Source organism: Columba livia, chromosome 6, assembly GCF_036013475.1.
Source record: "Columba livia isolate bColLiv1 breed racing homer chromosome 6, bColLiv1.pat.W.v2, whole genome shotgun sequence".
In the NCBI taxonomy this organism is placed as follows: Eukaryota; Metazoa; Chordata; class Aves; order Columbiformes; family Columbidae; genus Columba; species Columba livia.
The window spans coordinates 22,715,812-22,741,825 of NC_088607.1; the positions used below are offsets into that span (position 1 = coordinate 22,715,812).

Consider the following 26,014-nt stretch of genomic DNA (forward strand, 5'->3'; position numbering starts at 1 on the left):
GGTGGATGGTGGGCAAAGCACAGTCCCACATAAACAACCCACAAGCACAGCCCTCTTCTCCCACAAACTATCTTGCCTTGCAGCTCCTCTCTGAAAAGGTTCCATATCACTCCCTGAAATCGCAGGAACAATGAGAGGAAAGTGAGGAAGACGGTGTGCAGAGGAAGGCAGAGAGGCATGTTCCAGTACTCAGATTATCATGGCACACGGCAGATTTGAGATGCTCCTTCAGGGTGCGGATACAGCTCCATTCCTTCCTCCTCTTACACACTGTGCATCTCCTCACAGTAGGGTGTTGAACTCCATTCGAACGCAGACAATGGGATAGGGATCCAGCAGCAGTTCAAAGGCATTTCTAAGCGAAGCGACTGAACAAGCTCAGTGCCGGCGCAGGCAGAGCAGGATGCGGAGCGCCCCGCTTTCCTCCCCTTCGCTCCCCAGGCTGCACGGGCAGGTGCCACACCACGGGCAGACAGTTCTCCCTTTGTTCCAGTGGCAAGAGGATCAAGGAGGAAAACAAAAAGGTACCACCACGGAGAACAGCAGCACCTAAACCCACATCAGTAAGGCAGAGGGAGGAGGGGAGCGGCATGGGGGGAAGAGAAGGGAGAGGGAGAGATAGAGGGAGGGCAAATGGGCAGGCAAGGGGGGAGAGGGGAGGAAGGGAGCCCACAGACAGCAGTGCCTGGCACACTGACAGCTTGCTGCCGGAGTTCGTCTTCTGAGGCTGTCACAGGTTTATGGATGCCTCCAAACTGACAAGCTGACAAGATGAGGGAAACTAAACTCAGCAAATGTATTCAGCAGCAGTAAATTGCTTCTCATGCCCTAATGTGGCTTGCAGTTTCACTTAGTGAACCGATCTCATTATCGGGAGGGGGTGGGGGGAAGAGGGAAAAAAGAAAAAAAAGGCAAACCAACCCAACACCAGCTAAGTATACTCAGACACTATTCTTGGAATCTGGGGACTGGAATAAATCTGCAGAGGAACACAGAAAAATCACCTTCTTCCGCACCACTAATAAAAAATTAACATGTTAAAATAATGAATACATAAATCTGAGATTATGCTCTGTCCTTGTGCAAGCATGTTTGGTTGCAATGGTGGGGGGGAGTTAAACTCTATACCCCAAAAAGACTGGCACAAGAGGGGCTGACTACTTCAAAACATAACAGAAAACGGTATCTTAGAGGAACGGAGAGGCAGGCAGGAAAGGAGGCGCTTCTGACCACAGCAGCATCTTCTCTTTGAAGATGCAAAGCCCTAGATGTGCTCAAAGTTGTACCCTTTCGCAATCAGGGTTTGGGAGAAGGTTTTCAGACAGGGCGACACACTAGCACACATCTCTAGAGGAGTTATTTTAACAGGAGCTGACAGTGCACAGCACAGACTTTTGTAATAAGATAGCAAAAACTTAATGCAATAGAATGGTACAGGGTATTAGAGAATGCTCAGAAAGAGGCCTGAATCTCAGGGATTCGGGTGCTATCTCTGTTATAAAGCTAACAAAATACCTCCTTACAATTTTATCCTGACAAGAACAAGCTAAAAACTAAGATCAAAAACAAGGCTCAATTATGAGGCTCTTGGGGTTACCTACTAGGACTTAAACCTGCTTTTGCAGAATGTCTAGCTTCTCACAGTTAAACTGAGCAGGTAGCTGCACTAAGGTCTGTCTCAAAGATATTTTCTACTGTCTCATTGCTCTGACAGGACAGCAACAAGCCCCAGTAGCGAAGGTAGAAAATGTTTTAAATTGTTTATTACGAGTACATGACTTTCCTTCTGAATGAACAACAGAACTAATTCAGAATGGGCATACTATCATATAGTCTTTGTGTCATATAACAGCACAATGATTTGCTCAGTGTTGTTTAATCCTAGAAGATACATTGCAAAAACATAGCAAATTACTTATTCATTTATTTAATGTGAAAACTGTAAAGAGCGCTGAAGTATATGAGAAAGAAAAGCACACGGACATTAAGATATTTGTTGCTAAACGGTGAATAAAAGATGAGGTGCTGAGGGATAAGGATTACACACATGAAACTAGTGCTGCTGTCCTAATCAATCAACTGAAGTTAAATGGATATTGAGTACCTTTGAAAAATGTAGTTTCCACATCTAACAGAGGAGACAACTCTCTATTATGCCTGTTTAAAAAAACAAAATCTCACATACATGTCATGCTACAATGTAGCACTGCAAGTATGAAAGCTTCTTTGTGAACTGCAGATGAACAATGGTGACAAAAATCTTCATTTATATATAACTAAAACAATTTAAATTTTTAGCTTCCAGCTCCTATCTATGCCAGTATACAAACCCTTCCCATTCAAGCTGCAGGATGCAAAAAGCAGGTGTTGGAAAGCTCTCAATACTCCACTGATCAGAAAGACAACAGAAAATCCTGACTCCGCACAACAAAGGACTGATTTTTAGAATAACCAAGATTTTCATGACGAGTTTTCACCATACACTTAATACATTTTTCTCCAGCATCTTACAGAGATTCTGGTTCACTGGACATTTGCTAGTAGCCTTTTCAAATGCGTTCACTTAGAAAACAGAGAGAAGAACTACTGCTGGTCCACATATATAAAGACAATTAACTTTTGCTCACTGCCTCAAGTCAAAACTTTAACAGCTCTCTGAAAGGCTGGATTTCCTCTCTTCCTCTCCTCCATCCCCCCTACCCGAACCTTCTGCACTTTCCCACTCTCCTCCAACTTCCCAGATCAATGGCAAGCAGAGAAAAATTTAGCTCTGTTGCTGCTAAGCATCACTTAAAGGCAAGTACATCAACAATGTTCTCATGCTAGCAGGTAGTTATAGTGAGATTTCAGGGATATTTTCCTAAATAGTCAGTCCTAACTACTCTGGCATGATGCAAGCTGTTGTTCTGCTCAACATCACTTTGTGCTCACTGTCTCCAAAGAGCCCTGGAAATAAAGGGGGAAATGCTGGGTGTTGCTACCAGTTAAGGGTCAGCTTCTACTCCTGCATGTTGTGAATGCAGCTTCCCCTTCCCAGACAGCTTTCCCATCATGAAGACTGGGATGACCATGCAGGCCTCTCTGTAATGTTCCCTATGCTGGCTGTGATATACAATAAGGCCTTTCTGACAATCATTACGTGATCTTTGTGTTTGCTACTCAATGTATTTTAATTATTGTACTGTGAGCAAAGGCACAGCAGCTGAGGTTTTCCACCAGGATCAGTGGGCTGTTTCTGAAGGGTCCAAGGAAAGGTTACCAAGAGAATTATAAGCCAATCATCAGTAGCTTTAACCAACTGTAGAGGTGTCAGTATCTTTATTAGACAATTTCTGTAGATCTGTGAAATAAAACAGATTCTAAAAGTAACTTTTGTTAGGGTAATTCCCAGGAAAATTAAGGCAAACTCAAAATGTCCAGTCATGATTCAGATAAAAGTCTCTCTTTTGTCACTGGCTGAAATCATGTATCCACTGCAGCATTTCTGGACCAGCCTGTGTCTTTCCTCTACTTCTAATACTCATAATCTGGAAAACACATCTGAAAACCAGAATCAACTATTCGGAGAAAGAGAGGGGCCTTTTAGAGCCTCTATACCTGAAGTAAGAATGGTGGTTGTAGCAAAAATATTAACAGTATTTGTAGTATTTCCTCCTTACCAGGGTCATTCTCTGTGACAGCATGATTTCCAAGATGCTGGTTAGATCCAAACCACTTGCTGTGCTTTGTATCAGTAGCTTGAAAGGGTATATGGTATCAAAGCAAACATGTTTGAAATAAGTAGTCTTAGTACTTTGTAAATAACACAATTTTGAAAAGTTAAATAAAAATGGAGTGAAATCCCACTGTCCAAGCAAATATGCTAACAGACCTATACTGACATCCTGGCTTTATAATCCAAAAGATACTCAGTTATCCTCTCTGATGTCTCTCATTTATTGGGCTATACTACAGGGTGTTTACTTGGACCTTTACAGTGGCTTTAAATGGCTAGGCAAAACACATTTTTCATATCCTAACATGCCTGTTACAAGTTTTTCAAAATATCTCAAGTTTAGGATGCTATTTACACTGATTGCACTTGAGAAACAGACGGAGTCTAAACAGTTTTAGCACTACCGAGACACAGCAAGATATGTTTGTTTAGTTTACATTCTTTGTAAGATTTTCTTGATCAAGCCTTATTTGTAAGCTACCATGGCACAATAGCATGGATAGTGCTATCCCTGAAGTGCTAACCTCCAGACAGAAACACTTAACAAATCTACTGTGGTTTACAGTAATGTGCCAAACAAGAATTTCTCACCAGTTCTTCACCCTCACACACACACCCCCCCAGTCTCCTCTGCCCAGATCCTGTCCCCCAGGGCTCTGCCCACCGTTTCACTGATTCACTTTGCTTTACCACATTTTTCAGGTAAAGACAACACACAGGATTTGCTGCAGCCAGTCCCCTATATCTTGAAACTCTCGCTGAAGCCAGTAAAGACCAAACATGTTTGTGTGTAAATCCTACTGGAAGAAACAACAGCAAAGACTGATCACTACTGAGGTACTTTAATACTGCACTAAGTACCTGAAAAAAATTAGATTACTTTTGAGTTCCTCCATCCTTCCTCACCCAAATACTGATAAAGGATCTAAATTACCTTAGCTCTTCTCAAAAAGATACTGGGACACAAAGCAGATTTTCTGGGAATCACTGATGGAGGAGAGAGGACTTCTCATTCTCTTTAGCAGCCAGAGAAGGGATGTGACAAGATCTAAAGATGCATTTAACCCACCCAGTATCTGTTTGTTAACAGAGGAACAGCTTCCTGTCCGGAATTTCCCCTTCAACTGAGGTTACAGAGATCCACTCTGTAGCACAAGGAAGACTACAATTAAACCCAACTACAATTAAACCCTAACAAGCCACATGAACGTAGCCAGAATTGATGCAGGGATGGAGGCTGAGAAAGGAGATAGACCCTGCAGACTTGTGTAGGTACGATCTGTTAAACTCACTAAATGCATAGATCTTGATAAATTTCTAGCTGGCTTGAATGTTTATGTTGTCACTGGTGAAGTCTACCCTGCCCAAAATTCAATCCAAGACAGCTATGTCATATTATCCCCCCCTTTTTTTTTTCTTGGCTTGCCACTGAAATAGAAACAAGAATCTTCAGAAGGTCTGGATGTAGTTGACTTTGGGATTAAGGAGGAAAAAACAAACAAACAAAAACCAGGAACAGTTTTGGATTTCCCAAAACATGCCTGTCTCTTACATCAGGAGACAAATGAGCCATCATTCACCCTGTTTGGAATGAAGTGCCTGTCTGATGGATGAGAAGAATTTCTGAGGCCAGAATAAGCACATAAGGGAAAACTTTTCTTCCTCTTAAGTGAAACAAAGGGGCTGTGTTATAGGTACCACTTACACCATTAAAACTTGTGATAGATGACAGCATACAGAGCAAGCAAACCTTCATCTGTCCCACCAAGGATCTGGAAGTGTCAGGACCCCGAGGTCACCATCAGCTCTTAACCGCACAGACCAGCTCAGTGGGACCTTCACGCACCCCCTCTGCCTCTGGCCCAGCACCCCCCTGAAGTTCGGGCCCAGCCCTTTGCTCTTTGCCTGAACTTTGCTGTGGGTATACCTGCCTGCAGCCTGCCTCTGGCCTTGGCTCCTGGACTGACTTGGCCTGTCGGTACCTTGTCTCCTGGAAAGACTCCTCATACATACACTGTAGGTTGTACTCAGTTCTGTCTTTGGCGCTGTCTTCTGGCTGGACTTTGGACACATGCTGCAGCCTTCAGCCCTGTGTTTTTGAGCTCCTGGATGGAGCCACGTCACTCCATCTTGCCTGTGACTGTCCACAGACCCTGTCACCAGCACCAGGCTCTGCCTGCCATTCTCAGACCCTGTGGGACGGCGGTCCATCAGTGCAAGCAGTGCCTGCGCTGGGGTCACCCCTGCCCCCGCCTCGCCTCAGCTCCCAGCCTTGCCGTGCGCTCACAAGAGGCTGGTGCGTAGTGCTTGCATGAGAAGATTTAAAAATCGATGGAAATAATATTCATCTCCTGTAACTGATGCCTGGACAGGTCCTTCCTGGGAAGCCCTCCAAGTTGTCCATAATCACAACCTAAGTTGATTTCCAAGCCTTTAAGCACAGCCTTAGGGCAGATCTTGGCAGTTTGGTGAGGGCATTAGCCTAGTAATAGATCAACAGCTGTAATGCCAGATACAGAAAATATATTCTAAGAGACTATTAGAATTTTGTAATATGTAAGCACGTGAATCATTTTGTGGAAGAAGGTGAAAGGAGGAAAGAATACGTTTGCATTTACAGGAGAAAACTTTATGTGTTACTTCTCCTCTTCCATGTTAAAGTAGGAAAAAAGCTCTTGATGTATTGAATGTAGCATTCCCCACCCATAAGATTAACCGATCATTTAAAACACATGGAGAGAAGGGTGAAAAGGGCCAAAGTCAAGCCATTCAATTGACAAATAGATGATATATTCAAAAGAGAGGAACACAAACCTGCCAGAGCACCCTAAGTCGTGTCCTTCTCCTTTGTAATTATTTTTTTGTCTCTGCTCAGCTATGCTCACATTTCATATCTCAGACCTCCAAAGCCCATGTGGGGATAAAGTAGCTTGTATGGAGGAAAGGATAATGAGGTCAGTAGGTGTTGCTATGCAGGTTGCTAGCCTGACAAAGCCCTCATACTTAGTAGTGCCTACAATTTGAGACAGTTATTTCATTTTTGTAGTAATCTTTAATACTCAACAGGCTCATCTTCAGCAACAGCCAATCCTTAAAAATGATGCAAACCGTAACTGGCAAAAATCCACCACTAACTTGCCAGTTCTCTTGAACTTCAGTCCAATAAACTAATTAAAATGTTTAAGACCAAATCCTGTCCAAGCACTAGAATTCATTCTCTGTTGCATAAATGTGGCATGATGTCATGAAGACACACCATCTAAGTAAACCAGCACAATTCTGGAGATGTTTCAATGAGACGATCTCACTGACATGATTAGATCAGTTCCGCAAGTTTCAGAGGAACTGGTTACTGTAACCTGCCCTAGACAGTAAGATGAAGAACTGGTGAATGCAAAGAAATACCCAGTAGACAAGTCCTTATTAGAATCAAGTGACAGGAAAAAAACAGACACAGCTAGCATCCAGAAAAAGATAAAATACAATGGAAGGGAGAAGGAATTATTTGTCCCTCTATTCCTGCTATGACTGAATAGAGCTGAGATATATCACAGGAAAATAAAAGCTTTTAGGGAAACGAAGATTTCTTGAGAAGTAAGCTGCAGGCATTTAGTGGCTCACTCTCGCACTTTTTCTGTAATTTAACTGTGGAATATTACTGGGAGAGGCATCTCATTGCAGGAAACATTAAAACATTATTAACCAATAACTAAGTATTGCTAAGGATGAACTAATAATGGGTTAGCACAAGAAAAGCCCAAAGTTCTCTTTTAAATTACTAACAATAACTTAAAGTTTCCAATAACTCTGCTTTCATGCACAGTGAAATGGGTTCTGCATGGCCTACCTGGCTATGTATTCTGCTGCATGGTCTCCTCTCCATCTGCTATCATTTCTACATTTTTGCTGTCTTTCTCCATTTCCTAGCTTTTGTGTCAACAAAATCAAAGGTGCAATGACAATCTACTGTGGCTATATCTGAAATCAAATATTCTTCTCCATTTGCTGTTCTAGTCATGATGTCACATATACATTGACATGAGTAGCATATATAAAGCATTCCATTAATATTTTTACTCTCTCACTTATTATATTTATCCATTTCTCATGTGAATATTACACCAAGTGTCTCTGGAATTATGCAACTATTCAAGCTGGACAGAATGCCAATGTGGTCACTGCATTCATTCTACTTCATCACAAACTTTTGTTTAATTTATCCAGTTTCTCCTCTTGAGTTTGCAAAAGTAGCCCTGGCTTCTATTACCACTCTACTCCTCACAACAATGTATTGCAAGCATAAAAGCCTTTATCATGTGTTTTGAACTATTTCTGCTCCTTTTCTAGTCTCTGCAAATCACACCCGTAAAACTGACAAGAAAAAGTTTACAATAGAAAATATTTGCTATTTGAATCACATTGGAAACACAAGCTACAAAAACAGGGGCACACCAACTGCATAGGTCCTACACTTCTTCCAACCTCCAAAATCCTTTTTTATGACCAATGCCTGAAGACCTTTAACAATGTGCTTCCAGAAATCTCAGGGTTAAGGTTGAGAGAAAGAGAAAGCAAAGAGCTGCACCGTGAGTGGGGCTTGGGAAGGGGCTGCCAAAAGAAAGCGGGCACTGCATGGAGATGACCCTGGAAGAAATCATTCATTTGGACAAGAGTATCAAACTAGTCTATGGCTTCCCAGGAAAATTAGGGTTAAAGTCCAGCTTCCGGTTGACAGACAGAGGAAGTTCAGAGCTGCAGCATGTGCAGGGCTCAAAGAATCTGAAGTCCTCATTTAGCATGTCAACCTTTCCTGACCACCTGAGTGTCTGTGCACCGCAACTCAGCATTAAGTACTAGCTCCTGCAATTTCCTTTCTATAAAACCTGTCTACTTGCACAAGGAATGCACCGTTCCACCCTCCCTTTTTTGCCCTCTGATTTTCTGCACAGCTGAAGCCGTAAGTTTGCTCATACAAAGCAACCTGAGAGATCTGTACAACTGAGAACACTTTTCAGGCATGAAAAAGTACTTCAACCAGACTTGTCGAGCACACACCCAAAACCAAATCAGCTCTGTTATTTCCAAGCAAAGAATCTAGGAACCTTTCAACGAGGTAAGACTTGACTACACCATTCCTCTTCTACTGCACTGACTGGAGGAACTTCCACTCTCAGGATGGCATTGGGCTTTTTTCAAGTATTGCAGCACCTGAAATCCATAAATGTCACAGGAGCCTGAATCTCTGCAAATTTTGCATCAGGCACCTTGACAGGACTGGTGCTTTTTTTGTTATATTAGAGTTCAGTATTCAAACAGATGTCTTATATAAACTCCGCAAGAATTACTTTCTCTCACTATTCATCCAGACAGAACTGACAAAAAAAAGTAGGACTCCTTTCCTTCAGCACAGAATTTAAACCAACCCAATATTTCTATTTTTAATTACATTTATGATATTTCCTGTGAGTGTAAGTCATGAATGCAGTTCCAGTATGCTGGGAGCAATGTAAATATAGTCATTCCCAAAGGGATCTTAGAGCTGTTATGCACAGGTCAGAAATTCTGTGAATTGCAAATCTGAAACTTTAAAAGCTTTTTAGCTTGCATCATTCCCATTCCTTTTCAAAGGCTGAGTTAATGGATACTGAACAACATTGCCTCAAATTCTGCCCACAAGGCATGGAAGTAGTAACGCCATTTGAATAAAGTAATATTTAGCAATAAGCAAACACTCAGTCCTATCTCACTCAAGAACTTCATCGGAAATTCATTTCTGATCCAAATTAACTCATCTGCCACTTCATGCTGGCAACTGTGCAACTGAAGACAAGACACGTGGAACTGTTTCCTCTGCAAATCACTCTAAGGTGGGAAGGAGGAGTGCAACTTCACATTGCAGCATACCAGTCTAGTTGCCTCCTCCTTCTACTTGATTCCTGGCCTCTTATTTTGACACGAGGCCACTCAAAAGGACTTCAGTAAGCTCCACTTACCAAATCTAGATATGTCAGCCCACAAAAATGCAAAAGATTCTGCACTTACCTCTGATCACAGCCTGGTGAAGAAAAAATACTCATCAGCTGCTTCTCTCAGGAACAATCTTCTGGTTTAAAATAAATAAAAAAGAAACAAGACTTTAAACAGTGCTTCTCTCTCTTCTTTAATGTTAGTCTCCACCAGTGTTCATAAACATTTACTTAGCAGAACACCGTAGCTCTCCAGAACCAAGGTAATGATTACATTACACTAACTATGGCACGAGGACAGAACGAGGCCATGACAACAGCCTTGTTGGCACCGACTAGTCAATGACATGGGGCTGCACTGCAGCGGGCTCGATTGTGCAAGAGTGAGAAAGACTGGGGTGAGATAAGAAATGACAAGTGCAGGGATAAAAACAACAACAAAACCCCAACCAAACCAAGAACCTGGATTTAGAGGTAAACCATGAAGAAAAAAGAAAGTTCACAGAACAAGGAAATGCGGCATGAACTGAGAGAAGTGGACACGCCAGCATACTCCTAATGGGATTTCTGACATCTGTTCATTAACATCGTTGCCTTTGAAACAGGCAACAAAGCAAACTATAAGACACTACCTTCTTTAGTCTTGGCCACAGCTAAATCAGTTCAGTAAAACTTCAGTAGTGTCACAGCGTCTGTGTAGTCTATTGGCAAAGCCTTTAAAAGAGTCAAGACCATTAGGTATACTGTGAAACAAAAACAAACCACCGAAGAATGGAGTTACACCCTTCCTCCACCCCTCCACCTGGCTGGCGATCACACAGATTAAAGTACTTTGTGAAGCTAATTGAAGCTCAGGAAACTTCCGTGTGTGTACACGCACCGAGAGACACACAAAGAGCAACTTGCCAGCGAGAGCACCTCAGCGGAGACACTGAATCCCCAAGGGAGGGCACAGATGAGACCAGGATTGGGGCTAAAAGACTGATTTTACTTGACCAGTCAGACGGCCTCTAAAGGCAGCTCTTCCACATCAGCTGTGTCTCAGATACACATGGACTCTCCTCTAGCTTTCCAGCTCACCCAAACCTTGATTCAGCAAAAACTCTGACCTTTGAGTTTCCAATAATCTTTTATACCTCTACAGCCCATTAGTTAACACAGAAGAACCACGCTTGTGCTGGCTGTAAATATAACCAAGTGTGCCCAGCTCCCTGCCTCCCTTGTAAATATACAATAAAAGCAAAATTTTCTCTTTTTTTTTTTTTCCTGGTTAAATAAAGTTAGTTTAGAAAAAAAGCACTTATCTTTCCTCAGTACATAAACTTCCTCTTTCATTTTGATCCATAATTCTTATGTTTCTTCACTAAACCATTTGAGAAGGCCGAATGAGAAGCCCTGCATGGCTGGCCTCACGGATCCCAACACACCAGGGTAAACATCAAAACTGCCAGATGAGACAGCGAAACAACTGAACTACAAAAGGGGTGAATGTTTGATGTCACTGCAAAAGGAATCCACAACTAAAGAAATGTTTTTCACAGAAATGTGACAATCCAGTGGAACACAGTAAGAAAAACAATTAATTTAGGAGGTTAATTATTAGTAGAATTTATACGATGGCAGTGCATAAGACTCTCAGATGTTCACTCCCTCAGATACACCAACATCCAACTAATGGCATTTAATGTAAGTTTGCCATAGGGGCTGGCTGCCCCCTGATGTTTCACTGCAAAATACCTTGCACTATTACCAAAGTGCCAACTTGGACCACAGTGGAGCATCACTCTGGTCTACTTGGTTTTACTTTCCAGAATACAGCTTACTTGAAACAAACACACACCACACACACACAAAACCAAACCAACCAACCAAAAAACAACAAGGATTAACAGATCCCAAATGCAGAGGGCACACTTAAAGAGGAACAGGAGTTATAAATCATTTTCTTTTCAGCATTTAAAAATGCAACTTGCTCACACTTACAGAAGCTCAGAAAGAGTTATATCAATGAGGTAAAGAGATTCATGCTCTTTGCAGTTCCAGTTTTCCACTAAGACATGTCATAACCAATAGAATTAGAAACACAACAGGGCAGGATAAGAGGGGAGGCAGAATTTAATAGCAGTTGAATGGGGTAACAAGGAATTTAAACTGAATGCAAAAATTGATAAGTAGGCAGTGATGAAACACAAAGAACAGAGTGATATTATCAGCAGATAGATTTTTCCACAGTAGAATACGGCTGGAATCAGCCAAATCTGATTTCACTGCAAGATTTATAAAAAAAACAACCCACCATAAACTAAAGGAGCAGTTAAAAGCAACACTAAAGGGATAACAGTGCTGTCATTTCCAGAGAAAGTGAACTCAGGTGGCAAAAACCTTGCCTAACGATGTCTCATTTCCCTTCTCCATACATACTCCTCTGCCCACGTCACCGGTGAGAAGCAGTGTATTTGTATGTTTGGAAAGCCCTCGGCACAAAGTGTGCCTTACCACCATTATCAACAGCTGCTAAAAAATACCTCCCAAACGCTTAACAGAGAAGCTAACACCACATTTCATCTCCAGGCATCAAAGCATTTACTAATGGAAGTGAAACTCTGCCTAGCTCACAATCAAGCTATTTTGGAAAAAGGTCATTAACACTAGAAGCATCATATCTTTTCCCATGTTTGTATTTAGTTTCAAATTTACCAGCCAGAACAGCAGAGTGGGAAGCTCAGGAGCTTGTGCTCTGGCCACACAGGCTCCCACAGCAGCTCCCGTTACTCAGGGTGTGTGCCATATGGATCCTCAATAAGCAATGGCATTTGTATTCCTGACAGTTTTATTTCTTTCAACACCAGCCACACTGGAAGTTTCACTTCTTACTCCAGAAAAAAAGGCCAAACCTGAGTGTAACAGATGCTGTCTGGAATGCCCAGGACACATAGGAGAGCATGTGTGTGGTCCTCTTCACCATTACAAGTTATAACAGCTTTTGGGAAAATGAGAAGGGTGCTTAGTTTTTCTAAGCATAAAAAACCTTAATATTTACACTAATCAAATACAACAGGGTCCACTTAGGCAGAAGAACGGTATTCACACAGAAGCCCAACCAACTGGAAGTATTTTCCCATGAAGATCTTATTCTCAGTCTGGGCAAACAATCAAATTCGCACTAGAGACAACAGTAATTACACCAAAGAAATGTGGCAGTCCTTAGATTAAAAATCATCATAATAATAATAATTTTAAAAGACCAGATCAGAAACACTTCATGATAAAACATACATTGGGAAAACATAGAAAGTAGCTTGATATGGTCAAAATACGAAAAGATTTACAAGGAACATGACCAGAGTAGAAAGCCCTGCTTAGTAAATGGTGGAGATTTGTAGTTAATTTCTGTAAAATAATAGAGAATAAAAGCCACAGGTACCTGAAATTTGCATTTCTTCCTGAGTAACAAATACTTTACAACATCACTAGAAGAGTTGGGTAGCTTTACAGTTCAAAGACAACACAGAGCAAAAACACAGGTGACCTTCAGCAGGGACAGGGAGGAAGGATGGATGGACTGCAGCAATTGAACAGGAAAGAAAAGAGAAAACGTATCTAGAGAAGGGGGAGAGAAAAGGCATAGAACAATGTGGGAAAGAGTGAAACGAAGAAACAGTCATCAGAAAAAGTCACTGTCAGAAACTGCAAATGTTCAAGAAAGAAGCACAATGGAGAAAACTGCATTCCCTGTCAGGACGATCTCCAAGGAAGTAAAGCAAATGAAAACTAGGCACCAAGGATATAGTTGAAATAGTTAATCAAAGACATTTGCCATCAAAACAGATTATCTTAACACATATAGCTCCTTTATGGCTCATTCATGTGCATCCAGCAGAACTGGTTTGAGAAGGGAAATGATTTCTAAGACCCCATGAAGCTCTAGGTGAATACATATTTCTGCTAAGAGAAAGCAGTCTCATTTTCAAAGTTCTAGAAGTGACCTCGTAAATTCCTCCTCTCTCTCTTGTATGATGGGTTGCCTTCAATGTAATTCACCAGAGAAGCTTTGAGAACAGAAGAAAAAGGCAGAGCCATCTAAGGAAGGAGAAGCATTCGTTTTATCATGTAAAGCAAATGGCTTGGCATGGTTCATCATTCAGCTAATGCCCTACTTCAGCCCTTGCCTGTCCTGATGCGGCATCACCTTGTCTGCACACAGAGGAACGGATTCCTCCCCATAAGCCCATTCATGGCACAGAGGGCATGTGGCCCAGACCCCATCTGCCATCAGCATGCTTGCTTGCAACCGTGCTGCTCTGAAACGCCCATCACCCTGCCTGCTCCAGCAGTCCAGTTTTCAGAAAGGTCAAGGCAAGCAGGGAAGTGTTAAAACCGTAACGTTATCTGTCTTTGCCTCTGTCCTTTTCTCTCCTGCTATCAGCTAGCTGTGTGTGTCCCAACATGCAAAAATGCAAACCAATTGCAGCCAAGGCCAAGGGGGAAAAGGCTATCAGTAACAACCTTCTTCCCAATGCTGCAGCCTAGCAGCGAAAATCATATCTTTTTGAGAATTGTAAGAAAAGGGGTAATGACTAAAACTAAAATATTAGGAAAAGATCTCTCCTTGTTCTCTTTTGCTTTCTGCTCTCATCACACAGGAAGCAACGAAACAACTTTCTCAGGAAAGGAACTTCCATTGCTACAATTCTATCATTTCCCTGCCCTTTGTTTCTGACTATTCCTCAATGGGCAAAGAATGGTCTTGAAGAAGAAATAATTATGATTTATGTATTAGACAGATACACCTTAAAAGACTGTCAGTTTCCAGCCTGCCATAGAGCCACAGAGCCAGGCACTGCTGCCTCCTGACAGCAATGCTGTAATTAACTTGATAGCATTGAGCATTTTCTGAATTACTGGGTTAAAGCAGCAGAGCACTGGTTTTAAACCTTTCACCCCGTTCAGATCATTTAAACAATTCTGCTCATGGCTTGTTTAGGCTACTCCTCCACAAAGCATCCAAAATCAAGAGCACCCAAAAGAACTAAAGACACCTAAGTTTGGTACCAGTCTCTCCCTGGTCCTAATTAACCACAGCTCATGCAGACAAAGCAACGCCTTATCTCCCCTATACCAGTCATAAAGCCATTGTTATCTTAAGAAAAATAACATTTAAAAAATAGCAAACAAATAACCAGATTAATGAAAGGCAATCATGTTTTAGCTTTCCAGACAGACAGCTTGAAAACCACCTAGGAGCCCAAATCCCACAGGAATGAACTTAATGTCAAGAGAAAGCTATGTGAAGGCTTTGTGCCTACATGGTGACCCCCAGTTTACAGTGATGTTGATAGCTACCATGGAGAATTTCAAGAGGAATGGGGTCATTTATGTTTCTCTCATTTTATTCCTCCACTGAATATAGCAGATTAAGTCAGAAGCCTACTGACTTTAAGACAATGTAATTCCTTCTCTATATTTTCCATTTATCATTGTCAACATTTGATCTGGACAGTGTTGCCTCTTTAGGCTCCTTATGCGTAACTTTTATCTCTGTGTCTTATGATAAAGTGATGCACACTCCACATTGCAGAGGAGATTCCTTCAATATCTAAAATGATGTGATGGGGGGGAACAAAAGTATAAACAGCTCCTCACTTAACCCCACAAATGTGCCTACAACGTTACGAATTGGCAATTCCAAGTTATGATTCACCCCTACTGTTCAAGGAACTAATTAAAACAAAAATAAATATTGTTCCGTTTTTATAAAGTAAAAAACTAATAAAGCAAATAATCCCTACCCAAATAAAAGGTATAAAACATGTTTGGTGTGACTGTAAAGACACACTGCAATAAAGAAAACAGCTTTCCTTGTATGCATTTTGAGGTTCATAGTAGTAACTTCCAAGATGCTCAATAAGTGGCTACAGCACAGCTGGATGTGCAGAAAAGATACATAATGAGAAGAGATACTCCATCCAATAAACCAAACAAAAATAACAGATATAGGGCATCTTCCTGGATGCAAATGCACAAAGCTCAATGAAATCCAGATCTGAAAGAATAAATACGATATCTTGAAGCCAAATTGTGAAAGGATAAAACTCGTTAGCAAAGTGGTTGTAACCACAACTGTTTATTTAGATGCATTTTGCCTTTTCAGTAGGTGAGAGGAAGGAAATTTGCATACATGGAAATAGGGAAAACAGGTAAAAATGAGATGCATGCTTTCAGAGGGATGAGGGGAAAAAAGAAATCAAAACTTCTTACTCAATTACCTTTTATGTGCTTAGCCAATGTTCAGCCTCAAATTCAGCTTAAGCAATTCTCAGAAACAGACATGTCTCTTCAGGATCTTCGAGGCAGGATAGCTTGCTTTCTTTTTCCACACAGTTTTCTCAAGCTCTGCTCCTCACTGCTGCTGCTTTCCAAAATGCCTCTATACCCAGCTGCTGATGGCAAAGGCTGCAGGTGCAGTCAGCTGGTAAGGAACGCACAAATGTTGAACAGACTGTTCCCTCCTCCCTGGGGGCTCCACATCGCCACTGAGGTTGGCTGCACAAATGCTCAAATCGTCACCAAACCAAGCCACAAATGGAAAGAGATATCTGATCCATCCATAGAAGCCTCCACTTCCATATTACCTTGTTTGGAAGAATATTTAAATGCACTATTTTAAGTCTGCCTCCCATCCCTCCTCCTTTATATTTTCTGGGATGCAGAGGTAAAGCAACCTGGAACATGAATCGATTTTAAAAGAATATGAATGACGCAGCTGCTTGGTCCTATTACTGATCATGCCTGGAAGAAAATCTTTGCATGAACCAGTAATTCTCTTTCTCCTTACTTTCTATGAGACAACACTACCGGTTGTGGCTACTGAGAAAGCAGCGCCAGAACAATGTGAGGAGTATCAACTCTTTCAATGCTACAGGTGCAAGGATTTGGCCACATCCTTTCACTTGGCCTTTTAAAGTCAACAATCTGACTGTGCTTGAATTGTCAGGAAGAATGGCATTTGAAAAACGTATACATGATCAACCAACCTGAGTCCAAGGAACACCACAACTGCTTTGAGATCAGTAGTCAATAAAGCCTGCAGATTCTCTACGACACTGGGTTACACTCGGGGGAAGTGTCAGTACTTATAGACTGACTCATGGAAGCGCAACTAAAGCAGCTCTGTGGGGCATTGTTTGAGAGTCACTGACCCGGAAAGGCACTAAAGCAAAGCTGTATGTAGCGCTCCCAATGCAGGCACTCAGCTCCCTGTGCCGCTGCTGGAAGGAAAACTGCACAGAGCTCCACAATTTCATAGTTCACATAAACAGCTTAGGGAGCTCCTGTGCTTGCAATGAAACGAAAATTTCGACTTCCCTTCTTCATTTCCTTCCATACCTCAAGTTAAAATGCTCTCTGCTGCCTTCCCTCTTTCTCCTCCCCTGTCTTATTCTACCCTTTCAAAGTGATTCTGAGTCAATCAGTGATTAAATTCCCTGTGTCTTCATGCAAACATCTGACTTCTCTGGCTTCACTGGAACATCAGCAAAGGTCTCCCTTCCCACTCCTCCTCATCCCAAGAGATGGAAGCATACACAACTTCGCCTGAGCATCATTTTGGAATAAGGCCACACTGGTGTTTTTAAGAGAGCATCCAGCCAGCTGGAGGCTTCTTTATGGCTTATATCAGGAACTGCAAAGCCTTTTAGACTCATAGACTGAGCCAAAACCCTGATCCTACCATGCCCTTCTGGGACCAACAATATTCTTCCACTGCTTGAGAGAGAAATACATGAGCTGTCAGTTTAAAAAGCATGCAACACAGCAATTGAATATTATCACTGTAGGATACTACCAAACAGTGTTTCAGTAGATGAAACACAGCAGGGTTCGGTGTGCAGGACAGTTTTTTTCAAGACTTTCAATCAACTCTGTTCCATTTTAAGGCAGGTAGAAAAAATTTATGCAAAAGCAGAAACTTCAGTTTGAGTTTCAGACCACACAGATATGTCAGCGTGAGAAGCTGATCTAATCCTTGTCACAATTATCAGAAGCATTTCCACTGAATTCAACAAGCACAAGGTCAGGATTTAAATTTATGTTTTGCCAATATTTGTACATACATTTATACATATAAACACCATGCCATACAGTATTATAATTATTTTTCTGACATGGAATGGTCTAAGCATTACACATGGATCACAGCAAAGGGTTGGGGTTTTTTAATAACATTAAAAAACTTCTTTCTCCTTTGGGACCCAACCATAAACCATTCTTATCTCTGTAATAACATAGATTTTCATCTCACTAATCTTCTCTCCTCCTCAATACAAAAAGAGAATTTGCAAAGTGGATGACTAACCAAACCCCTTTCAGTTAAGGCTCACACTGCTTAGGTGTTTTGACTCTCCTAAGCTATATTTTTCTACTCATTTTTTGAAAACGTATGTTCCTTTTGTTTCAACAGATTTACAATAGACAAGTCAGAGACAATGCTCTGAATTACCTCATAAATCAGCAAAAACATCAGGGGAAAGTGCCTTTTCTTTCCCAGCAGTGCAAACAGAAATTGCCCTTGTCCAGGCTTATTTACCAGACCATTTTGCTGGTGAACTATACAACCCTCACATCATGTCTTGAACATATCCACGCTCCCATGGCCCTCGCTAGATGCAGGAGGGTTTTTTCATGGAAAACACTTTTTTCTTATTCTTTCCCTTCAGTTTAACTACCAGTCCAACCTAAACAGTATAAAACCAGACAAAAGGGAAATAATTTCCAAATACCAACACTCAAACCGCTTGGTGTTTCTAACCACCGTTTTCTCCAGGCAAAGGCCCTGCCATCTCACCCTCACCCAGACTTAAGTCTGACTCAAACATCAAAAGAAAAAACAGAGCTGCTTAAATAAAAGACCATTTATGTCTTGTGTCAACAAAATGATAGCAAAGCTCTCCCTCAAACAGCCTAGGTATAATTTTTCTGATTTACAGGACAGCAAAACTCAGGAAGAGAGCACAAGCTCAGACACTTACCGTGTCAGCAGCAGAATCAGGAATGTGAGCTCACAGGAACACAGTCTGCAGGCTCCTAACCACCGCCTTTTTGTCTTTTTTGCCTCCGGAGCACTATTTTCTGTCCACCCAGAGCACTCCCCCTGATTTTTTGCCTCACATGGAGCACAGGTCAGACTGTGTGCTCTCTGAGGCTGCTGGCATAGCCAAGGCTGGGACTGTGATGCTCTCAAAGTTGTGTCTTCCAGGTGTCATCTTTCGTGACCACAAATGTTAAATATCCAACATTCAATACAGGGCACCTTCAGGTGTTTACCAAAGGGAAAAGTCGGTCATTTGATGCAAAAAACCATTTCCCACTAAAAAGAAAAATCACTATTCTTCCTTTTTCCCTAGCACCTTCTTGTCAATTACAGGGTACTCTCAGTTGTATATTTTCCCCACCGCAGGGCCACCCACACTGCATCACAAAATTAAGAAAAACATTTTTTCGGGAAAAAGACAACTGATACCTTTATCAATCAGAACAAGCATAGTTCTTTAAACAAAACCAGATTTTACAGGTTATCAGGGCCATCTCTTCCCCATTTCAATGATGGCTGGGTGACATTTTTCTGTCCCTGTCGCTGTCTTTCTTGTCTATCTCAGCTGGACTCAAGCTAATAAGCTTCTCATTAATGAAATGACTATGCCAAGATACTGGCAGATGGTCCTGTGTTCCAAGCACATCTTCCCATTCCCTCCCTCCCAGAAGTCCTAATCTATACACAGTGTAATCGTCACAAAAACATATGCTCCCTGACGGAAAGCTTCCTTTCTATTATCTCTGTGCTCTAGGGGATTGCCCCCGAAACCTCAGTGACACAAAGCAACTCCATTCCTACTCAGGTCTCAGTTTCCTATGTGCCTGAAAACACTCACCAGGTTCCTGGTGAAAGGAAAAATCTTAAAATCCATGCTAACCTCTCCACAGTACTGTCCATATTCTAGTCCATTGCTACGCAAAATATATATATATATACGTATATATGCAGATTTAAAAAACTATACAGTTACAAATACCTCATATTTCTTAACAGTAATACTTTGCCACTCTTTTATTTACAGGTCCCTGTAAGAGAACATGAGCCTTTCTCTTAGGTGAAAAACCATACAGTATAACTTATTACATTGGTTACTAGTAAATCTCTTGTGCAACACTTCCATTTAGATGCTGAGTCGGTCAGTCACTAATTGGGTATCTCGTATATCTTAAAATAATCTGTTTGTTTCATCTTCTGGCTCCCTCTCCCCCATCAATTTAATCAGATTATTGTGACTGAGGAATTCATTAATACAGTCCTCATATCCTGAGAGCACAGCAACTTTTAGAGAGAAAGTTTTAGGAAGGACGAGCAAGTATCTCCCTTTTGCACACAGAGATAGCGACGAGCAGAGGAATACGTGAACACTATCAGTGTTCCCAGCTCTGGGAAGGGCTGCACAAAGGTGATTTCTAGACACTTAGAATAATTCTGGCTGGCTTTGCTGGAGCTCCTCAGAGAAGGTTAGGAGTATGACAGGCACAGACAGGCCAACATGATGTGAAGGGTTGTTTTAGCTATCCAAACTGACTCTGAAGATTCTGAAAAAACATTTTTTTTCCAGAGGAAGAGAAGATTGTATTGTCAGTTCTCCTCTGCATTTAATCCCAGCAGTACTAAACAGCTTTTCCCACTGCAGATAGGGAAAAACACCAACAGAAAGTAGAAAAGCTTCCCCTTAATCTTCGCCACCTCATTTTCAACTTCAAGTTGAAAATCTTCAAAGTAAGACCTTTTCTCATACTGCGTAACACCTTAAATCACTCCTGGTTGTCATAGGGAATAACTTAAGCTTAGTAACTCCAAAACTATCTACCCTACAAAAGGTGAAAGAGTTTAAAAGCACATTCATTTCTAGACTGAAACAAAAAATAATAGGTCAAATACAGGCAATAGTGAACAAGAAAAGTGAGAGATATTTAGTCAGCAGTAAAAATAACTTAATTATGCTTCTGTAGCTTTTGTCATTGAAAAATATAGAAGCCAAAGCACCTTGATAGCACACCTTCCCAATCCTCCCAAACAGTAAAGGAAAGGAAAATAGAAAGAACTTGGCACTTACCAGGAAAAACAGTAACTACAGACAAGCATGCAACAGCACTGCTTGAGTACCCCGGAACTGTGACGGCCTGAGGAAGATAATATGAATGACCTCCCCGCCTGTGCTTACTAGTTGGATGAAACTGTATTCACAAGTGAGATAACTCTGCCTTGAGCTACAAATTTGTATCTTTCTAAAGACATCAAAAACCAGAAAAACATATCACTTTAAAATACAGTATGACATCAAGTTCCTCATGAGAAAACCTAGTCTCTACCTTTTGCTGCCTGCCAGAGCAACACCCGAGATGACACTGAGCATTTGAGGATCAAAAAGGCTCTTGGTGAGCATCTGTCAAGAAGAGAATTTGGATGAGGATTACTTTGGGAGGATGGCCAGCCTCATAAAGAGAAGCAAGCAAACAGGAAAGGCTACTTGTTGGAGACAGAAAGGCATAATAGGCTTCCAGAAACTAAACACACCATATGTAATCAAAGCAATTTATTACAGTTATGTGGCTTCGCACATTTGCAAATGCATTTCCCCTTTTTAGTTTTGGAGTGATATGCTTACTCACACAAACTGAAAGGAAACATATAAACAGTTTTGAAAATACAAGAAGGGAGTGTGAGAATGGAACATTTGATATGGCATTATCTTGCAAATGACTCCAGATTCCTCTCTGGTCACTGTGTGGGCAGTGCATTCCCAGGACAGAGAGCGGGGCTGGTGGGAGAAAGGGGACTGTAAAGCTATTCATGAACTGCATTTTGTCTTTTTCCGCTGTGGTTCGTTAGTGCCCCTCGGGAGGAGGGAGGGCTCTCTCCTGCAGGAATTGACACCCACAGCTCCGCTCTCTCGCCGCCTCCCTGCTCACACCGGGCCTGGTAACTGCCCTGCTGGGGCTGCCAGGCCACTTTGCAATCCCTCATTTGGATGTGCCATACACAATCACTCAAAAGCAAAGTTAATCCACCACAATGAAGTTCTTATAAACCAGGCAGCCCTTTCCCCAGCCCCTGCATAAATAAAAATACAAGTTACATCATCTTGATTGCCTAGACTCGCCCTGGCTCCACTGAAGGTCAGAGACGTAGGCAGCAGCTCCCAAGACAGAGGAACTGAGGAGGGCAGTGGAGAACCCGTGCTCACAGCTATGCTGAGAAACAAGGCCTGGGGCACCCAGTGCTGGCACCACACCCCTAGCTGCTGTAAACACAGGAACTCATCCTCCCTCTCCTTGCTGCAGAAATTCTCCATCACACAGCACATTATTTTTGACGACTGAAGACATGGTAGAAATAGAAATGCAGACAAGGAAAGGACTCTGCCCAGGACTTTTCTCTCAACCATCCTCTGGCAGCAGATCCTCCTTCTCCCAGTCACCAGCACCGTCTGTAGCACAGGGCAGCTCTACAACCAAGGCAACGCAAGAAAGCAAGGCCTGGCTGGAGCTCTGAAGTGAGGGATAGATTTAGAAGCTGTCACATGAAGTAATGTGCAATTGCTGACAAGTGGATGATAAGCCACAAGTACATAACAGATAGCTCCTGGTGTGGGCTGGCTATGACAGAGCAGCACAGAATAAGTACCCACAAGGCAGGGGGTAAAGGAAAAAGGTGGGGCAAACACAGCTGGAGAATCTGGATAACTGGTTTATCTGTGCAGCCCATGGTTACTCCAGGTACCCCTCATGGCAGAGAGATGTAGAAAGGACAACATAAAGAGCTGGCCCCTTTCAAAATGTCCTCCCTGTGAGAGGCATTGAGATGCATTCACACACAGCAGCCTGTAAAAGTGGTAAAAGAGTGTGTTTGGGGTCTTCTGAGTTCAGGGTTAATTTCTGTCCCATTTTTAGACTAGTGACATCTGGGGCTCAATAGGCTGATGTAGGACGAAGAATGGTATAAAAGAGAGAGAAAATTACTCTGCCTTCTAAGAAGAGAACTACATAACAAGCAAAACAAATGTAGTAGAATGACAGAAGTCACTATGCTGTGATCACAGTGAGCTATAAACCAGAGTACATCACATTAATGAGGTAGGAAAAGATTTGTCATACGCAGAGGATTACATAGAGTCTAATAAAAACATTCTCTATTAAGAGAAAAACAATCCAATTCATATGGAAACAACTTTCATATTACACAAACCACAGTATAAAATGCAGAACACGAATTCAGGAAAAATAGCATGTAACACTAACGTAAATCAAGCTGTCAAAATCTGATAAAATCATAACACTGGCAAACAGCAAAAATATCTACTTGAACTAATCAAATTTAACAGTAGGAAAAAAATTTAAAGATATGAAGTAGCAAATGTTGTACTCTAAAGAAGCAGAAATGGTGGCGCAGTGCATTTTTGATTAATAAACCTGATTTCTGTAGCTTGCAAATGAGTTAAAATGAAGGATATTTTTTGTGCTGCATCCTCAAAGCATCCAAAACAGCTGACATCTGACCTATGATGAGGACTCTATGCACTTTGGCAATATAAACAAATTGTATCCAGAAAATAATTTCATATATACATACACACACACACACACACATATATATATATATATATATTCCCCTTAGGAGAATTGAATTAAGAAGATGAAACATCAGGGTACATTATATTTAAGATTAACAAAAGCAAACTACCAAATGGTGAAAATCATAATCACACTTACTTTTTTTGAAACAGCATAATAAAAAATTGCTAACTCAAAAAAAGGGAAAAACTAGACATCTTCATGAAGGCACACTGTGTACTCAGTAAGTAATGACATTAAAAAAAATGCAGTAAAAATGCAAATTAGGTTATATTAAGATGTACAAGGAATTTAGAGGTGAGTAGTACAAGAACTAACATGTGCTTTTCACTGTGAAACATTTCAGTTCTCACCACTTAATCCTAAAAGAACAGAAAAACATTGAAATAATGGATTGAAATTGCTAATTGAAAATATAACATAAAGAAAAACATTTAAAGTCTGTTGGTGTGTGGGTTTTGTTTGTTTGTTTTTTAAATCCCACAGGAGGTTTAGGAGTCACGTGAAAAAAAATGCAAAACAGTCAAGAGGAGACTGCACAGACTAAGAATTATTAATTTGGTTTCCTAATAAGAGAACAAGTAAATACTCAAAGGCAAAATTTGGGTAATTTGAGATTATATAGTTTCACATTATACACAGTTATCCAGTAGTGCTTACTATGGCATTAACGCTGATGTTAAGAAAATTATGAAACATTAATATTTATAATAAGCATATTTGAATTAATAACAACAAACAATAATCACAAAGCACAGAAAGACTCCTGTTTCAAGGCACAGCATAATAAACATCTAGGAAAAGTGTAATATAATAGTCTTCTACAGATTTTTTTCTTAAACAATGAGAGCTACTGTTGATGAAGGAAGGACTTTGAATCTTGGTGGGCAGATGCTCTGATCCACTATGGGCAATGGTGAAGACATATCAGTAGCAGTTTCTTCTGCAGGGAAAACATGCTGTAAATTATATTACTGCAGCTAAAGTGATAAAAAGTCTTAAGAAGTGTTCTACACAAAGGCAGAACAAAGAAGAACTTACAGTTTAAGAAAAGAGACAACAGAAAGATGTATAGGCAAAGCTGCAACAGAAGGTAAGACAACAGTAATCGACAATACTGGTCTAACCTTTTAAAAGTCAAGGGACTTTGTAGTTTTTTTGAACATTTCTAGAGACCTTCCTAAATACGAGGGGGCGAATAGGAGAATGATACTTTGACAATTTATGAAGCGCAGGATGGAAGTTGTGAACACTGAGCTGACATCAGAGCAGCTATACGCTTCCACAAAAATTAAAACTTATTTTTTTGACAAGACCCTGTACTTGCTGCTATATGAGCAGATCCCTTCACTTTAGAATCCCTTTCATTCCAAGAACCCATATCAGCGACAGAGACAGTGACCACCACCAACTGCACAACCGCTGCCTCCCATTGTTGGTCCCGTGGCAAGTCTGGGAAGACAGAGAAGAGAATTTTTGCTACCTGTCATGTGTTGTTTACCAGTACTGTGGGTGGCTGGTGCCAGGCAGGAACAGCTTTAAAAACAGAACAAACATAAAGTACCACCAGCAAGAAAAGAAACATTTTAACCCCCTGCCTCTCATGTTTTCACCTTTACAACTGTTTCAGCTTCAAAATGAGACAGTGATCTTGCAGGTACCTTGTTCCACCTCTTCTGGCTACTTTCTCACACCAGAAATTACTCAGCTGATACAATCTCTTCTGGTCTCAGGGTGTATCAAGGGCTGGCTGCTCCTCTGAGTGCAAAGAAGGTCTGAGCGCATCCAAAGGAAAAGACAGATGATGTGTCAAAGATATGGTATCAAGGGTGGTTTACATTCACACATTCTACCGTCCCCATGGGAATATACACTAAATTACAGATCTCTGAAAGCGTTTTTCCCCATGGGAATATACACAAAATTACAGATATTTGAGAGCAGCTTTCCTATTAATTATGTAAACACATTCTTGCCAAATAGTGGAGGAACAAAAAAAATACTTTTTTCCCACTTCAGCTGCACTGGAGTGCTCTCCTGTAATTGCTCTTTAAACCCATACCCGCCTCTTTATACCAGTGAGATCTCCACTCAACTATATCTTCAAAGGTCTCAAACAGCATAGTGCCTCCAGCAATCACCATCCCCAGTGTTCTAAAACACTCTTGACAACATAGGCAATACAACTGCATGCCCTTCTTACGCGCTGTGCTATTGTCTCTCATACCTTCTTCAAACAGACATCAGGAAGGGGGAACCTCACCTCCAAGAGAAGGTGGTCCTGGAAGTTTGAAGGAAGAATAGTGAGGAGATGTGATGAGAGCAAGGAGCAGCAAACCTAAACAGAAGATAAAATCTTCTGGACCTATTCCTTCGACATAAGCAGCACTGGGCTTGTCTACACCGATACTCTTCTTTAAAATTTGCTGTTTCGCTGCTGCCAGTGCCCGCAGGGGTTGCAGTGTGAAGTGCTGCTCTGTACCAGTTTCCCAGGCACAGCCATTACCCCTGTATGGCGACTGGAATGAAAGATACTTAATTCCCTCTTGCCTGGGACCTCCTTGCTTTGAAACACTTGACAAGTATGGTTCAAAATTTAAAACCATCAATACATACTTCTCTGCATGCTGGAGGAAGAATCTGGGCCCAAGATTTTCATTTCACT

General features: G+C 41.3%; 1 protein-coding gene and 1 long non-coding RNA gene across 10 annotated transcripts in view; one reads left to right on the forward strand and one right to left on the reverse strand.

Annotated features, from left to right (window-relative positions):
* The window catches only part of NDST2 (N-deacetylase and N-sulfotransferase 2), a 137,778-nt gene that overhangs the window by 42,295 nt on the left and 69,469 nt on the right, over positions 1–26,014 (reverse strand). For 2 of the 9 annotated variants that reach the window (XM_065067533.1, XM_065067535.1), the window contains exon 3: positions 9,758–9,815. The exons of 2 other annotated variants lie outside the window; for them this stretch is intronic. The gene's annotated coding sequence lies outside the window, so the exon portion shown is untranslated. Of the gene's footprint in view, positions 1–9,757; positions 9,819–15,947; positions 17,723–20,831; positions 22,136–26,014 lie in introns of those variants that run through there. 5 more of the 9 variants (XM_065067530.1, XM_065067532.1, XM_065067536.1 and 2 more) reach the window with 4 other exon arrangements.
* LOC135579773 (uncharacterized) lies at positions 35–10,178 on the forward strand. The gene is made up of 2 exons (XR_010473527.1): positions 35–524; positions 4,418–10,178. It is a non-coding gene; the product is annotated as an uncharacterized LOC135579773 (long non-coding RNA).